The following is a 7807-nucleotide window of genomic DNA, read 5'->3' as shown; positions in this document are numbered from 1 at the left end:
ATCGATCGGAGGGGGAATGGAGAGGGGTTGGCCGCGGCGGTGGCTCTCGGGCGGCACTGGCGGGTCGCGGGGAGGTCGCCGGAGGCAATGGCTGGCTCGGGCGAGTCCGGCGAGGTACGGAGGAGGTAACGGGGAAGGCAACCGAGCGCTGGAGCGGGTTTTATAGGCGCGGACGCGGCCGGGGCGCCGGCTCAACCGTTTGGCGCGACGCGGGCACGCGGGGCGCGCGCGCGGGCGTGCTCTGGCGAGCTCAGAGCGCGTCGAACACGTGGCGCGTTGCTTCTGCCCGTGTTCTTCGCTCTGCTGAGCGGCCAGGCGTACGAATCTTGCCCTACCGCCTGTGGGAGATCTCTTCCCTGCACCTAGGGCTGCCTAGTTCATGTAAGTTCCAAGAGTAGATGTGGTCTGGTTGAGGAGATATGGTAGCGCCAAGTCTTGTCTGTCTGCTCTGTGCAAACCGAGACAAAACCAGTGCCAACTCGTGTCAAAAGGTTTTGGCTTGGGTTCAAACTTTTCCAGGGCATTCTAGGGTTCATTTGGTGCCACTTTGTTAATTGGGTCGACTGGTTTTGAAAAGGGGATCAAGGTGAACATGAGGGATCTTTGCTCAAGGGTTGGTTTTTGACTTAGACAAAATCTGCATTTTTCCCTTGTGTTCAACCTTTGGTGATCTTTTTAGGACTTTTCTGAAAACTTCTTGGGGGTACTTCCTTACTATTAATTGTAGGTTATTAAGTATATTACAACTTTTATATTTGGCCCAAACCATGATCATGATGTTTACATGATCTTTTGATCATGGCTTCAATTAGGGTTATAATTGCCTATGGGGGTTTTGTTCTAGGGTTTTGGGAGATCCCCACTTAGATGTGCATGACAAGCTAGGGCATGACATCCAAAGTGGATTACACTTGCTTAGGACCTAGAATTCCAAGTGTGGTATACTTTGCCCAATTCAATCTTCATGTGATAATGGTTAAAAGGGGAAACTCTAGTATGGACACCCTGAGTAACACCTGGGGTGTTACAGAGAGAGGGCGCTCGGGTTTGCGCCGACAGGCGGGGTCCGCATGTCAGGCACAGGGACGCGCGGGCGCGCGAGCTGGGCTTAATGGGCTGTCTTGGGCCGAATTGGCTTTTCCTATTTTCCTGGAATTTCTATTGCCTTTTCTATTTATTTTCTCTAGGGTTTTCAATTCAAATTCAAATCAAGTTTCAAATTCAAACCAAATCAAATATATGCAACAACTCAAAGAATATTTAGGCTCAATGTGATGCAACATTCCATGACATATATGTTTTGGGCAAAATAAAATAAATAATCCCTCACTAATACAACTAACTCTAATTAAAAGAGAAAGAGAGAAAACTAGAGAGAGGGAAACTAAAGTGAGATAGAGAAGAGTAACACATGAATTTGGGTGATCATTAGAAAGAAATTTTATACCCCCAAATTCAGAATGTTACACTTTCTTTTGCACAATAGAATTGTATCCAATGTCACTTTTGTTATTTTTCATGACTGTGTTCATGAGGAGCTCATTTTGGAGGTATTGACCCTTGTTGAATTTTTGCACACTAGTGGCAAGGTGACCTTTCTCAAGCTTGAGCTTCTTGATCTCTTCCCTAAGCCTCTCATTGTCAATCATCAACTCATTATCTAAATCTTGGATTTCTATGGCAAATTTTCCCTTAGTGGTTGCATCAGTCAAGTATTTCTTTAATTTCTTGTTCTCTAGTGACATGACTTCAAGTTTTTCAACCAAATCTTCATGAAGGCTAGATTGATCAACAGTGGTCAAATCATCACATGAGGTTGCTATATCAAGCTTAACAACAGGGTTAATAGCCACATGTGTTTCACAAGATAAAAGCTCATATGCAACAAGAAGATTATCATGATTAATTTTAATTTTTGTGTAAGCTTCTTTTATCTTGACAAGCCTATCATTTATCTCCCTATTGCTTCTTTCAATTTTCACACTTATATTTAGCATCTTTAAGGGACACCTTAAGCTCATTTCTAGTGGATGACATAGTTTTATTTTCTTCCTTCATTTCATCACTAGCTTTAACAACTATGTCATTGTCGGTACCCTGAAATAGGGGTACCCCTTACTACAGTGTGAAGGCACGGTGCCCACGCGGCTATCTCTAGTCGCGTGGAGAACAGCACCCGACCCCACCATGTGGACGGCTCCAGGGCCGCCACGTGGCCAGAGAAGACAATATCCTCCAAGGTATCAATGGTGGGTCCGGACCCCCATAGGAAAGTGTCGGACCCCTGCATATACGGACCGGACCTCGGGGCAGGGTCCAGGACCTTCGCGGGTACAGACCGGACCCCCGGGACGGGTCTCGGACCTCTCTGTGTGGGGTCCGGGCCACTCTCAGTAGGGTCCCGGGATTCTAGAACAAAGAGTACCCGGACCTTACTCAAGGCCAGGTGGGGGTTCGGAGCCGACACATGTCCGGACCATACCGTGTACGCTTCTGCTCCCTGCTCAGGCGGAGACCCGATGCGCCCACGTGGCCCAGTGCCCGTGACATAAGCCAACGGGTGGAGCCTGACGTAAGGCCTCTGGGCCATGCGTCCTCTGCATTTATTGCGGATAAGGCACGCCGCCTGCCAAACTGGCAGGTGATGTGCCGCCTCAGCATTTAATGAGCCCTGTCACTCCACTGGCAGGCGATGTGCCACCTCAGCATTAAATGTGCCCTGTCCACTCCGTTGTCGAGCGGCGGCCAAACAATCCTGCAGGCGGCGTGCCTGTCCATTCCGTTGGCAGGCAGTACACCCATGCTGTGGCATACACTGTGCTCATCATGGCTCGCGCGTTACCGAGGAAGCAACCACGAGATATTAATACTATATGGACTACGGACATTATGGCGCTCGGGGATCTTCTGGGTGACACTGGCATTGGATACTTCGATATGTATTCCCTTCGTTTTGCCCCTGGGCCCACATATCGGGGCTCAGCACCCTGTACGTGCCCCCCTTGAGCTATAAAAGGGAGAGCACACGACGTTACAAGGTAGACCCAACTTAGGCTCAAGCTCACTTAGACTCTCAGACTCATAAGTTCATACGAGCTCTCAAGCTCAATACAACACACAGTGGAGTAGAGTATTACGCTCCGGCGGCCTGAACCACTCTAAACCCTTGTGTGTTCTTGTGTTCTTCCCGATTCCATCTAGCAGGCAAAACGCTTAGGCCCCTCCTCATCTTAGGATTTAGGGTGGGTGCGTTCCGCCACCCAGCCGGAGAATTCCCTCTCCGACATTTGGCGCGCCAGGTAGGGGGCTTAGGCTTTAGGTTTTTGCTTGTTCTTCTGCTCGACGCCATGGTCCACATCATCGAGCACCATGATTTCTTGCCCGAGGACTTCATGGTGGAGGAGGCGGCTGCATCTTCCACACCGTGGGCCACCAACCTCCCAGCGCCTAGTGTAGCTGCTGTTGTGCACTCGGCGCGGCAGCACACTCCCGTGCAAACATCTAGGGCGTCTCGGGCTGCGCCTAGGGCGCTGTCTGTGGCCAGAGAATTGCTGCACCATCCTCCTAGCTCCACGGCCTCGCCAGGGGCCATGAAGCAGTGGCGCGAGGACGTCGACCGCCTGCTCGGCATGGCGCACTCTAGCTCAACCAGGCCCCGACCTCGGTCATCCTGGCATCAACACGAGGCGTCGGCGTCAGTGTGCTCCCCCTCGGTGAGGGCTGCACCGACAGAGGACCTGCGGGTGGAGCTCAATCGCTGGCGTACGGGAGAGGACGCTCCAGTCTCTCTGGAGAGGTCTAATGACCTGCGGGCAGAACTCAACCGCAGGCGTGCGGGTGAGGATGCCTGTGTCTCTCTGGAGAGGACACGAGAGCGCCAACAAAACGTTGAGGGTCACAACCTCGACTACGACTTCACTGCGGTTGCACCGCAGACCCCAATGGGCGCCCGGATCCAAGCGGGTGTCCCATTGGCCGACGTGGGCTGTGCCGCACTGGTGGATCATCTCCGCGCGGCGACCTGGCCATCCAAGTTCTGGCCACACCTGCCAGAGAAGTACGATGGTACGACAAATCTGTCATAATTCTTGCAAGTTTACGTCACCGCCATTAAGGCAGCTGGTGGAGACACCACCGTAATGGCGACATACTTCCATGTTGCCTTGTCTAGGCCAGCCCGGACTTGGCTCATGAACCTTGCCCCAGGATCGATCTACTCCTGGGAAGAGCTCTACGCGCGGTTCACAGCGAACTTCGCCAGCGCCTATCAGCAGCATGGCGTGGAGGCCCACCTCCACGCAGTGAGGCAGGAGCCCGGGGAAACTCTCCGGGCGTTTATCTCCCGCTTCACCAAGGTACGAGGCACTATACCTCGTAATTCTGATGCTTCCATCATCACCGCTTTCCGCCAGGGAGTACGTGATGAAAAGATGTTGGAGAAGTTAGCCACGCATGATGTGGAGACTGTCTCCACACTCTTTACTCTGGCCGACAAGTGTGCCAGAGCCGCTGAGGGCCGTGCATGGAACTCGGCGCCACAGACCGGGGTCGCCCAGACGGGTGGCTCGGGTGCCGTCTCCCAAGGCGGCAAAAAAAGAAGAAGAAGAACCACGGCCACGAGAAGCCACCGTCTGCTGCTCCGGTCGTCGCCGCTGCGACTGGGGGCCGGAACGAGCGCAACAAGCACCCACGGCAGCAGGGGGTAACAGCGGCACATGCCATGTGCACCCCAACAGTCGCCACAGCGCCGCCGAGTGTCGCAAGATCATCAAACTCACGAAGCGCGTCAACGAGCAGCGCGAGCAGTCATCCAAGGATGGCTCCCCGCCTCGTCGCCGGCCTGGCAAGGAGAAGGTCGACGATGGTGATGCGGTCGCGGGAGAACGGGACCTCGGGTATCAATCACCTGAGGGGGACCTAAAGGATGTCTTCACCGAGGACTCCGACTCCACTGACAACAACGACCGCCGGAAGAAGTTGTACGTCATGTACGGCGAGAGTTGGGAGCTCACCTCCCACAGAAACGTCAAGTCCCTGCGCCAAGAGGTCCTTTCGGCGGTCCCGGGGGTCCTGAAGGCTGCTCCGCATCAACGGTGGAGGAGCACCACCATCTCCTTCAGGGCATCCGACTGCCCCGACAACATGGCAGGGGCCGGTGTACTACCGCTCATCACCGCTCCTGTCATCGCCAACATGCGGCTGCACCATGTTCTGATTGACAGAGGGGTCGGCCTCAACATCATCAGTCATGTTGCATTCAAGTAGCTGCAGATCCCAGGGTCCTGGCTGGGATCCTCACGCCCATTCTCCGGAGTGGGCCCACAACCGGTGTACCCCCTTGGGAGCATCGCACTCCCGGTAACATTCGGGACAGAGGAGAACTTCCGCATGGAGAACGTCCTGTTTGACGTCGCGGAAGTTAACCTCCCCTTCAACGCCATCATCGGCAGGCCAACCCTATACCGGTTCATGGCCATTGCCCATTACGGGTATTTGGTCCTCAAGATGCCGTCCCCAACTAGGGTCCTCACCGTGCGTGGCGACCGTGCTGCCGCGCTTGCGGTTGTGGAGAAGCTGCACGCCCTGGCGGCAGAGGCTGCTCGCCCGGACGACTGAGGGAGGAACCTCTCGGCCTCCGGGACCAAGGCGCCTACCAAGGTGCCGAAGGTGTGGCCATCCGGAGCGGACGACGTCCCTATCAAGGTCGTCCAACTCTGCGTGGGATCCTCCCAGACCACTCGTATTGCGGGTGATCTGGAGGAGAAATAGGAACTCACGCTCGTCGCCTTCCTCTAGGCAAATGACGACGTGTTCGCATGGGAGCCATCGCAGATGCCTGGGATCCCCAGGGAGGTGATCGAGCACCATCTGAAAATCAACCCCGACGCCAGGCCGGTGAGTCAGAAGCCTCGCAGACAGTCCGTCGAGCGGTAGGACTTCATCCGAAAGGAGGTCCGGAAGCTACTAGACGCCGGCTTCATCGAAGAGGTTCATCACCCAGTGTGGCTGGCCAACCCAGTCATCGTCCCCAAGCCGAATGGGAAGCTTCGGATGTGCATCGACTACACCAGCCTTAATAAGGCTTGTCCCAAGGACCCGTATCCACTTCTGCGAATAGATCAAATCGTGGATTCTACCTCCGGGTGCGACCTTTTGTCTTTCTTAGATGCTTTTTCTGGTTTCCATCAAATTCAGATGTCTAGGGAAGATAGGAAGCATACCGCTTTTGTAACCGTGGATGGGCTTTTCTGCTACGTCGTTATGTCGTACGGTCTGAAAAACGCCTTGCCAACATTTGTGCGAGCGATGAGTAAGACTTTCGGGGACCTGATCAGGGACAAGGTGGAAGTATATGTCGATGACATCGTGGTCAAGACTAAGAGAGGGTCGACCCTAGTGGAAGACTTAACCCTGGTGTGGCAGAACCTCCCAAGTTATTGGGCCCACATGCACCTGTCCTTGTCTCGAAGACCTCAGACGGCTATGCATGTGCACCAGATAACTTAACAGGATCCGTTCGATTGCCCAAGGACATCGGATAAACCACTTACAACCAGAACCGCGGGATTAAGTAACACAAATCACACACACCAATATTTTTGCTGCGGAAATCTTATTACCAAATTTTACAAGTTACAAAAATTTTACATTATTTTATCGGAGTGATTACAAAAGTATAAGTTTGAAATATATGCTAGCTCAAGTGACCATCCTCAATAAGAAGTATAGGAGAGTTACTTAGACTTATAAGAAGGCCGAGCCCACCGGCACTTAACACCATCAACAGCAGCACAAAGTTAAGACCTGAAAAACAACAGGGAATAAAACCCTGAGTACGGAATTACTCAGCAAGACTTACCCGACTAAAGAAAAGACTCTCAAGGGTATGCTGGATAGAGGGATTCAAGGTATGGTTTATCAAGTATCAAAGACTCTATTTTGCAGAAATGCTTACTAAAAGTGGATCCTTAAAATCCATTTTTACTTGTCAGGTTAAGTAAAATTACTTGCATCTAGAGTTCTTTCTACCCTAGTTCAATCCTTGACCTGCACTAGCCGTCTTTTTATCATCCCTTCAGTTCACTGGATTGCTACGTGTAGGACAGTGACCAAGTCTTCATGTCCGCGAAGTTACGGCGATCTGAATCGATTATACTCAGCTGAGGATCTCCAATCATATGACATATGTAGCACTTAACCCTTGCATATGTCAACTCGCCACCGGGGTTCTTAAGACCAGATTAGGTTCACACCAACCGAGAGCACAGATACACCACCGTCCAGCCTCTTGCCACAGAGGGTACACGCTACTCTCGTCATCTCTCCACTCCCATTGCGTGTTATCTTATTCTGGTATTAGTCTGCCCTAGGCAAAGCTTACCGATGACGAGACATGTGACCAGTTAAAGAGTCCTCGATCAGCAAGCCTACATCAACATGGTCCTTAATCGACTCAGACGGAGACACTACACCGAGACTCCCTTCTCGTGCAAGTCAACCACCCGGTCTCAGCTTTATCATTTAAAACCCAAATTTTGGTACCTAGCAGAGGTACATCTTTTCTAGATGTTGAATCCATCAAGGCCCTGATGGATCCGCCATCACAAGTTTTTCTTTTCGAAAATATTCCCACCCACTGAAGCATCACCTTTGTTTTAAAACAAAACATTTTGTTTTTCTAAAGCAAGACTAAGCATCATAAAAATCTTTTTTAAAAAAGGGTATCAACGAAGGGTAATCAATTTTCCAAGGAAGGAAATGCATCAACGGTTTAGCATACAACTCCTATCACCTAATGCATCAAACA

Source organism: Zea mays, chromosome 4 (assembly GCF_902167145.1).
Source record: "Zea mays cultivar B73 chromosome 4, Zm-B73-REFERENCE-NAM-5.0, whole genome shotgun sequence".
In the NCBI taxonomy this organism is placed as follows: Eukaryota; Viridiplantae; Streptophyta; class Magnoliopsida; order Poales; family Poaceae; genus Zea; species Zea mays.
This window is presented reverse-complemented; position numbering follows the sequence as displayed.